Source organism: Nerophis ophidion, linkage group LG01, assembly GCF_033978795.1.
Source record: "Nerophis ophidion isolate RoL-2023_Sa linkage group LG01, RoL_Noph_v1.0, whole genome shotgun sequence".
Lineage (NCBI taxonomy): Eukaryota > Metazoa > Chordata > Actinopteri > Syngnathiformes > Syngnathidae > Nerophis > Nerophis ophidion.
In genome coordinates this window covers 58096249-58107213 of record NC_084611.1, presented here as the reverse complement: position 1 = coordinate 58107213, position 10965 = coordinate 58096249, and the positions used below count along the sequence as shown (strand labels likewise).

At 38.8% G+C, this 10965-nt stretch overlaps 1 protein-coding gene across 1 annotated transcript in view; it reads right to left on the bottom strand.

Annotated features, from left to right (window-relative positions):
• LOC133557524 (insulin-like growth factor-binding protein 4) overlaps positions 1-10965 on the bottom strand; it is a 119748-nt gene that overhangs the window by 68488 nt on the left and 40295 nt on the right. The window lies entirely within an intron of this gene.

Genomic DNA, 10965 nt, shown 5'->3' with positions numbered 1-10965 from the left:
TTGCTAAGTTCCTCCTTAGCTTCTGTGTGCTGTGGACTTTTTATTGAGTACTGGTGTTTAACCTAGCTCCCCGTGCGTTGCACGCGCTTTCTTTTGCATTTGTATCAGTGTTCTTTTGTCATTTTATAAATGAAATCCAGCTCCTACCTGCTAACTTGCTTGTCTGGTCCCATGCATCTTGAGTTGACACCTCCGCGCATCGCAATGCGCACCGAACGTGATAATATTAGATGTATCAGATTGTATATATTTTATTTTTTTACCCTCTGCATTTATATTTCACTGTGTTTGTTGCATTTGGCTTGATTGTGAAATATGTTGATTGAGAGGGGATGTGACGGTTTATTATTATTTTTATTATTATCATTATATTATTATCATTATTATTATTATTATTATTATTATTATTATTATTATTATTATTTAACCCATCCTTCCATCCATTTTTTACCACTTATTCCCTTTGGGGTCGCAGGGGGCGCTGGTGCCTATCTCAGCTATAATCGGGTGGAAGGCTGCATACACCCGGGAGAAGTCGCCACCTCATCGCAGATTATTTAACCCTTCTTTATTTATTTATTTATTTATTTATTATTATTTATTTATTTTTATTAATTTTTATTAATTTTTATTTATTTTTATTTATTTTTATTTATTTTTAATTATTTTTATTTATTTATTTATTTATTGTTTTTTAATTTTTATTTACCCTGAACATTGTTCTCAATGCTCAGGGTTTTGACGTTCATAGAAAAAAAAAAAATTCCATTCCGTTTTTTAAGGCAGTGTGTCATAATATTTTTAGCATTCAATCAGACATTTTTTTGAGGTTTTGTATTAGTTTTCCTAAAAATAGATATACAGGCCCCCCGACACATTTTCTTCACCAAATTCGGCCCTCGAGTCAAAATAATTGCCCTGGTCCGAACTAGGAGATTCTTCTCCTAGTGGATGTGGTTGTACCATGAATTGATTTACGTGGACCCCGACTTAAACAAGTTGAACAATTTATTTGGGTGTTACCATTTAGTGGTCAATTGTACGGAATATGTACTGTACTGTGCAATCTACTAATACAAGTTTCAATCAATCAATCAATCACTCCTCACATTTAAGGTCATTAAAAATCTTGCCCCTTTTTATCTCACCGATCTCCTTCATATCAAGACACCCTCCCATTCTCTCAGGTCTTCTTCCTCCATCCAGCTCATCCTCCCACCTACACGCCCGTTTACCATGGGGTCAAAAGCATTTAGGCTCTGTCTACAGTAAGCCGGATAACTCCTTATACCAGGGGTAGGGAACCTATGGATTGCGAGCCAGATGTGCCTCTTTTGATGACTGCATCTAGCTCTCGGATAAATCTGAGCTGGCACTGCTTAACATGACTAATTCCACTTGTAATCAAAGTGTTAAAAATTTGAGTCCATCCATCCTTTTTTCTACCGCACTTGTTCAACCCTGTCTCTCCTCCTGGCTGCTGCTTATAACATAGCGACAGGTGATTAGATAACAAGGCCCAGATGGGCCATCTACGCACCGGTCACTGATTTTGAGGCCGGTCCTGGCACACCACGCTTCGATGCAGGCCCACAGGCCACGCCCCCTCCACAGTTAGCTTCAGAATAACAATGTTGTTACAAAGAATAAGAGACCTATTATACTCTAGAAATGTTGGTCTTACTTAAAAATGCACGTGTTAAGTTGTGTTCAGTGTTGAAAAAATATATATATAGCTCTTACGGAAATACATTTTAAAATATTTGGATTCTTGGCTCTCAGCCAAAAAGGTTCCTGACCCCTGCCTTAAACCAATAATTATTTAGCCTAAGCCCCGTGTCAGCCGCACTAAACCATTGTTTAAGGTCCCCCTCCTCAGACCAATTTTTACACGGGTAAGTGTGCCGTGTATTTCTTGAATCTCCGGGTCTTAATTTTGTATGGACTCATTGATCGTTTCTTAACTAAGTTCGGAGAGGAAGTGATGCCAGAAAGACAGCAGAATTGGATAATTTTTTACACAGGTAAGTGCGCCGTGTATTTCTTGAATCTGCAGCTTTTAGGTTTGTATGAACTCATTGATCGTTGACAGCTTCATATCAACCGGAGCTAACCACTGAAAATATGGAGGCAAGTCATCCAGACATGCCCGTGTTTCTCATTCTCCTACATCTTGTGGAAATCACACACGCATACCTTTAAGAGAAGGAAAAGCGCGATTGCAGCTTTATGGGATATAACGCATTTCAGACGGCAAGAGAACTTTCGAATGTCCGGGTCAGCTGTGATTCTAAAAAAAACTTTTGTCCATTTGTCGAGGGAGAGTCAGCGAGAATGCGGGCTCCCATGAATGTGATGAAAAAGTAGCGTGTTCTTTGTATTAGCTGGCTGACGAGGAAAGACTACAGAAAACAGTGAATGCTTTTGGATTGGCAAAGTAGACTGTATCAGTTATTGTCCGCCATGTATGTCCCTGACTCAAGGACTAGGTCCAGAGCAGAGCTGGGCAATTATTTTGACTCGGGGGGCCAAATTTAGAGAAAAAAATGTGTCTGGGGGGGCCGGTATATCTATTTTTAAGAAAAATATTACAAAACCTCACAATAAAGTCTGATTGAATACTACAAATGTTTTGACAGACCGCCTCACAAACGGAATGGAATTTTTATTTTTTCTATGAGCGATAAAACCCTGAATATTGAGAACATCTGAACGTCACACCCTCTCTCAATCGACATATTTTACAATCAAGCCAAATGCAACAAACACAGCGAAATATAAACGTGAGTGGTAAAAAAACAAAAAAAATCTACAATCTGAAACATGTGATGTATCACTAAGCTTTAGAATGTTTTTGTAAAAATCTTCTTCCGTGTCTGTCCCTGACACCCGCATTTTAGGCTGGCTGCTTTGGAAACACTCTGTGGAAACGCTCCCCACCCAAACTGCTTGGTGCCTCTTCTGACCTGCTGTGACATAGATTACCATAGTAACTAGTAGGGTTGTACGGTATACGGGTATTAGTATAGTACTGCGATACTAATGAACCATATTCGGTACCATACCGCCTCTGAAAAGTACCGATCCGCCAAACCCCTAAGATTTTTTGCTAAAATAAAGCCAATATTGCAAATTTTTTCTGGTCCCCTTTATCCAGAAAATAATCAAAAAGTACCGAAAAGTATCAAAATAATATTGGTATCAGGACAACACTAGTCACTAAAATATCATGCAAAAGCGCAGATTCCAACCATTGAAATTGTTGTATAGTTCAAGACTTATGGTAATTTGAAAACTTCATTGCACGTCATAATGGCAGCTACACTTTCCATCTTAAAGATCTAAAAAAAAATATTTGGGAATGTCCGGCGGGCCAGATTGAAAAGCCCCGGGCCTTAATTTGCCCAGGTCTGCTCTAGAGTATGTAAAGTCACCAAAAACGAATGGACAATGAAGGTGAAGAGTGAAGAGTGTTCTGACCTGTTATCTAGATCCCTAGATTTATCGTTGTAAAATGTTCTTTATCACTTTGTTTACTTTCACATGTCAATTAAAGATTTTATTAATGTATGATGTCTCAGGTGTGATTCACTACAATAGGACCACACAGCACACTGGATTCCAGTTCACTGAAATACCACAACACTGGATATTGTTCAGATAAGTTCAATTTAAAATTAAGAACTTTCACACAAAGCAACACTGGAGGGGACTATGACTTGTGCATTTTCCGCGCATGCGTACTAGGTCGCGTTTCGCCTGCGAATGGAGGGGGGAGGGGGTCTGGGTATTTGCAAGGGGTTCTGGGTATTTTTTCTGTTGTGTTTATGTTGTGTTATGGTGCGGATTCTCCCGAAATGTGTTTGTCATTCTTGTTTGGTGTGGGTTCACAGTGTGAAAGTTGTTTTATACGGCTACTTTCAGTGTGACCTGTATGGCTGTTGACCAAGTATGCCTAGCATTCACTTCTGTGTTTGAAAAGCTGTAGATATTATGTGATTGGGCCGGCACGCAAAGGCAGTGTAAGGTTTATTGGCGCTCAGTACTTCTCCCTAAGTCCGTTTACCACTCCGTACAGCGGCATTTTGAAAAGTAATACATTTTTCTTTTTGAAACCGATACCGATAATTTCCGAACCGGTACCGATAATTCCCGAAATTACATTTTAAAGCGTTTATCGGTTGATAATATCGGCAGCCCGATATTATTGGACATCTCTAGTTGTAAGGTGACCTTGAGTGCTGACATTTTAATTATTATTATTATTAATATTATTATTATTATTATTATTATTATTACTTGATTAGGAACCCGATCTTTAACTGGGGAATTGTAGTTTTAGCAGTGGTGGGCCAGCAGGGCCAGCAAGGTCTTCTCTGCTGGCCTAACATAACCAGAAATCATGATCATAATTAAAGATAAATGTCTTTTTTAATCTGCTTTCCCTAAGTATCTAAAAGTATACATATTCTATTCATGTTAGATTATGTTTCTTCCAGTGCTGTTGTTTTTAGGTTAGAGTTTATATCCAATCAGAATTCAGCTAGCTTATGTTGCCATGCTGTACCAAATCTGCCAGAGGCCTTCAGAATCAACAATATGGGCGTCCGTGTACTGTAAGTGAACGTACACTTACAGTTGATTGACAGTTCCCATAGCCAATCAGATCACGAGTTGTCAGTAAGGCCTTCTAGATGGCCTCATGTTGAACGTGACATGTACTTGTCCTGTGATTGGATACGCACCGGGACCGTAAGCGGATGAAATTGAGAACACATACAATGGATAGACAGTTGCGATCAGATCCCAAGTTGCTGACAGTAGCCTATCTAGGGAGCCTGATGTTGTCAAGACTGTGATTGGATACTCACATTCCAAAGTGCGTATCCAATCACAAGTGTTTCAATTTAGCAGGAAACAGGACGTGTTGTGCCGATATTTAAAGAGAAACTACATCTTGTGAGACGATGTCGCCCAACTACGGAAGGTCGCTCAGCTGTTCTGGCGATGAAATGGGGAAATGCTCGCCATTTCCACTCGAATAAGCCGACGACGAGTGGTACCACCAGCTTATACGGCGTCGAATAGGTCCCAATAATTGTGAGTTCAAATATCTTATTTTTTCACTTTTATTGCTATTTTAATTTCGACAGTAGCACATAAGATATGTTTTAATTGCTGATGCGTTTTAATTAATTTTTAAATGCGCCAGAAAATAACCTGTTTTAGTCATAATCTGTGGTCTCGATCATGTTTGGTTTAGTTATATTCTGTTGCTTTTGGCCTCCAGTAGTTCCTGTTTTTGTGCACCCTGGTTTGTTTTAGTTTCCATGACAACTCTTTAGTTTCACCTGCCTCATTTGTTTGGATTCACGCACCTGTCTTAATCAGGAGAGACTATTAAATAGGGCTGCGAATATTTGGGTGTCCCACGATTTGATTCAATAGCAATTCTTGGGGTCGCGATTCGATTATAAATCGATTTTTTTTTTCCATTCAACACGATTCTTGATTCAAAAACGATTTTTTTTTCCCAATTTAAAAGGATTCTGTATTCATTCAATACATAGGATTTCAGCAGGATCCACCCCAGTCTGCTGACATGCAAACAGAGTAGTAGATTTTTGCAAAAAGCTTTTATAATTGTAAAGGAAAAATGTTTTATGAACTGATTGCAATAATGTAAATTTGTTTTAACTATTAAACAAACTAAAAATATGACTTATTTTATCTTTATGAAATATTGGACACAGTGTGTTGTCAAGCTTATGAGATGTGATGCAAGTGTAAGCCACTATGACACTATTGTTCTTTTTTTTTTTTATAAATGTCTAATGATAATGTCAATGAGGGATTTTTAATCACTGCTAGCTGAAATTATAACTAATATTGATACCATTATTCATAATATTCATTTTTGTTTCAAGACTTTTGGGTTGTTCTGTGTCGTGTTTGTGTCTTCTCTCAATCGCTGTTTATTGCAGTTCTGAGTGTTGCTGGGTCAGGTTTGGTTTTAAAATTGGATTGCATTGTTATGGTATTGCTGTGTATTGTTTTGTTGGATTGATTAAAAAAAAGAAAAAATTGATTTTTTAAAATTAAGAATCGATTCTGAATCGCACAACGTGAGAATCGTGATTCAAATTCGAACCTATTTTTTCCCACACCCCTACTATTTAAGCCTGTCATTTAGTCTGCCTAGCGACATCGCTCTATTTTTGCTCTGTCCATGCCGTAGTTCATGCTGATGTTCATCGTTCATGCTGCTCTGCTCATGTCACAGTAAGTATTATTTGTTTTATGTTCATAGTTTACGTTAAAGTATTAGTTTTGTTTCCTGCACCAAGTTTGTGTCTCCGCCTTGTGTGCGCCTTTTGTTTGTGCTTTTATAGTCCAGATTAAATCATGTTTTTAGCTTCAAGCCATGTCAAGCCAAGCCATCTAGTCCGTTTGCATCACGGAAGAACAAATCTTGCAGCTAGCTGCGAATACCTAGTTTGATTGGCAACCCCAAAATAGTCCTAGTGTGTGAATGTAAGTGTGAATGTTGTCAGTCTATTTGTGTTGACCCTAAGATGAGCTGAGAGATGGACAAGCGGTAGAAACGGATGGATGACTGTTCCAATGTTTTCAAATTCTATTCTCCAAGGTTACTAGCATCAAAGGCTTCTTGCATTGCATTTCCGTTCCATGGGAAGATTCTCAAGGTTCCAATATTTTAAAAAGGAAAAGCCCAAAAGTCGCCAAGTTGGTCTCTCAAGCCGGTACAGAAATTTGCTTTCCCACATTTCTGTGGGAACTCTTCTAGTTCTGGTTTTTGTTGTTGATTATCTGGCAGGGCGTTCAAAAGTTGTACAGCACTTTTAAAAAAAAATTATTACTAAAAAGCAGAACTGTTTTCATTCAAAATCAGAAGCCGGCCAAGTAATACTTGGCTCACAAGGTGGTCTGCTCCAAGTACAGTGCAAAGTCTATTTCATGTTAAAGGCTAGTAAAACTTACTGACACTTAATTGTTTTAAATTAAAACTGAATATTACATAAACAGCAAATCCCAAAAAGCAAGAAACTAGCTGCCACACACTACTCTGGCCACTTCCCAGCCAAACAAATACCCAAGTTCATGACATCTTGATGGTTTATTTGACAGACGTACATTACAGTACAGTCAGTATATCTGAAAATGATTAAAATGTTTTTTTTTAAGATAAATATAAAATTGTGCATTAATATGAGCCTCATCATATTTCTTGCCATATTGTACCATTAATGAAAAACAACACGGCAACTTTGGCATCCAATAAGCACACTGTTGTTTGAGCTACTGTATTTTTTTTACTATAAGGCGCACTTAAAATCCTTTCATTTTCTCAAAACTCGACATTGCGCCCAATAACCCGGTGCGCCTAATGGACGGAATAAATTTGGTTGTGTTTGCCGACCTCGAAGCTATTTTATTTTGTGCATGGAGAAATGATAAGTGTGACCAGCAGATGGCAGTCAGACATAAGAGATACGTGTAGACTGCAATATGACTCAAGTATACAACAACAAAATGTTATATGTTCCTTTAAAAATGTAGAACATTACACATGGCGCACAAAAATCAAAATGTTTTAGTACGACTTTGATAAGCTACGATGCCACACCGCTTGATGGATTGTACTGTGCTTCAACATTTAAGTATTATTATGGTGTGTGTATAAGGTAAGACATTATCCGGCATTTTGTTTTGCAGTATTATGCAAAAGCAAAGGTTCTTACCTTGTGATACCTACTGATCTGTATCTGGGATATAATTAATATAATTAAGTCCTGAAAATGTGCGCATGTCCAGCTTTGTAGTCCATGGCGACACCGTAGTCGATAAGCTTCTTCTTTTTTTTCTATCTTCTTGTAATGTGACATTCATCCTCCGCTGTTGCCATTTGCAATATAAAGTTGTGTTAGGTTCTTACTTACATCTGTCAGTAAACTCGCCATGAAAGCGCTAAATCATACCGGTGTAGTGAGTATACATTATTCACCCAAAGAACTATAGTTATCAGAGAGTTCCGGCGTTGTTATTGCACTAGTGAGCCACAAATAAAAAGATGCTGATCCGTTATAGATTTAAGTAAAGTCTGAATCTCATTAAAACAGTAATTCAGTGCCCCCTATGGTCCGGAAAATACGGTAAATGTTCTTGGATGGATTACCTGCTGACCCACTCAGCTTTTTAAACATACTCTGGTGTGAGGTACTGATTAGTTGAAAATAAATGAGTTGAGGTAAAAGCTGGGATGTAACGTTATCAAAATCTCCCGGTACGATATTATCACGGTTTTAAGGCCACGGTACAATTGTTTTGTGGTACTATATACCAGGGGTCTCAAACTCAATTTACACTGGACGCAGAGTCTAGGTGAGGCTGGGCCGCAAGAAGAGATTTCTTTAAAAAATGTTGCATACTCCTCAGCATGTCCAGTTGTATAATGACATTTCAAATTGTAATCCTTGTGCACCGCAACTTTTTATGTGCAAATAAAACACGTCGGGGTGCCCCTGTGCTCAACAAAAAAATATTGCATCTCCCACTTTTCCTGGAATTGTCTTTGCTCATCACAAACCTTTCTCTTCACTGCAGGCTTTGAAAAAGTTGTTTGGGGTTGTGGAATATATTTGTATTTAGCCGACGCACGGAAGATAATGTTATTTCTGCAATGTGTGACACGTTCCGCTTTTCCTCCCTACAGCAACACGGTGGTCGGTGGATAATAGCCGTACCTGGAAAGTACCTGGATAGCGAGCGCAAAAAAGTGATGGCTCCCGGAGTGTTATCCGGGCTTCATATAGAAATATATGTCGTGTTCATCGTGTGAGGCAATGCAAATTAAACAATAATACAAAAAAATAACGGTTTGAATTTGTCCAGGTTATCGGGGACTGTTATTACTGACGGACAGGTGTCGCGGTGTGACTGCAGCCAGGCACGTAAGAAAACCCTCGTCTCCATGGCAACGTCTCTGTCGTTTTCACTCATTTGCCGTTTTTCCACTAACGCAGAGGCAGGCAAGCCAGAACGCTAAAAGAGCCATTTCGGAGCCAAATAACAACGCTGTCAAGCGCCATTCATATAAAACTCACGGGCCACACTAACATTAAACTTTCATGTGGGGCTGCAAAATAACATTTCACGGGCCGCAATTGGCCCGCAGGCCACATGTCTGAGACCCCTGCTATATACAGTACAGGCCAAAGTTTTGGACACATCTTCTCATTCAATGCATTTTCTTAAATTTCATGACTATTTACGTAGTAGATTGTCACTGAAGGTATCAAAACTATGAATTAACCAAAAAAGGTGAAATAACAAAAAACATGTTTTGTAATCTAGTTTCTTCAAAATAGCCACCCTTTGATCTGATTACCGCTTTGCACAATCTTGGCATTCTCTCGATGAGCTTCAAGAGGTAGTCACCTGAAACTGCTTTCATTTCACAGGTGTCAGAGTTTTGATGCCTTCAGTGACAATCTACAATGTAAATAGTCATGAAAATAAAGAAAACACATTGAAATGAGAAGCTGTGTCCAAACTTTTGGCCTGTACTATATATGTCCCAGAAAACGAAAATGCTTAAAAATGCCATAGTGTGTAAAATAATTTTTTTTTTTTTAAAAACCCTTAGATTTATACCGCGCTTTTCTAAACACTCAAAGCGCTCACAGAGAGGTGGGACTCAACATTCATTCACACCTGGTGGTGGTAAGCTACATCATTAGCCACACCTGCCCTGGGGTAGACTGACGGAAGCCTGGCTGCCAGTTTGCGCCTACAGCCCCTCCGACCACCACCAATCATTCATTCATCATTCATTCACCAGTGTGAGCGGCACAGGGGGCAAAGGGTGAAGTGTCCTGCCCAAGGACACAACGGCAGCGATTTTTTGGGTGTCAATAGGTGGGGGAATGACACACTTATGTAATTTAACACCAACATAATGCTAAAATATTCCAATAATTTAAAAAGGAAAAGCCCAAAAGTCACCAAGCTGACAAAACAAACTTCCAGTTTAAAACAATAATGTTCATTTTAATTTCTTCCATATTTTACCTTCTGGAAAGCAGTGTCCACCATAGTGGACATGTGGACATGTTTATATCATGCATTCACAAGCTAATGATGAAGGAGATATTCGAACAACAACGGGAGAAAACGAATGATTTCTCAGAACCCTGACAATTGATTTCAGAGCGTCGAGAGATAACAGCACAAAACGAGTAAAAAAAAAAGTCTGCAGAAAGATAACCAAGATTGCATGACCAAGGAAATGCCAAAGAAATAATCAAAAAAAATATTGACAGGATTTTTTTTATCGATAAACGGAACAAGGCATTTGTTAGATGTATAAGGGTCGGAAATAAATTGAAAAGACATCTCTCAGAAAGGAAAATGAAGAGAAGTGGATGAGTTGGAGCAGAGCACTCGCATGAATGATTGAGTCTGGACTCTAGATTAAACCCAAATATTATCCCAGAGCAGACGAGAATGGAAGGGGGGGACTCCATGTTGCCTTAACAGAGAAACGGGAGGAAAACATAACAAAATAAAATAAAAGTGGATAAAAACATCAGAACAGGCAATTTAGAAGGCATACCGAGCCCACACCTACACATATTCATTAGCGATGTCCGATAATATCCGACTGCCGATATTATCGGCAGATAAATGCTGTAAAATGTGATATCGGAAAATATCGGTATCGGTTTCTAGAAGTAAAATTTATGACTTTTTAAATACGGAGTAGTACACAGACCTAGGGAGAAGTACAGAGCGCCAATAAACCTTAAAGGCACTGCCTTTGCGTGGCCAACCCAATCACATAATATCTACGGCTGTTCACACACACACAAGTGAATGCAAGCATACTTGGTCAACAGTCATACAGGTCAAACCGAGGGTGGACGTATAAACAACTTGAACACT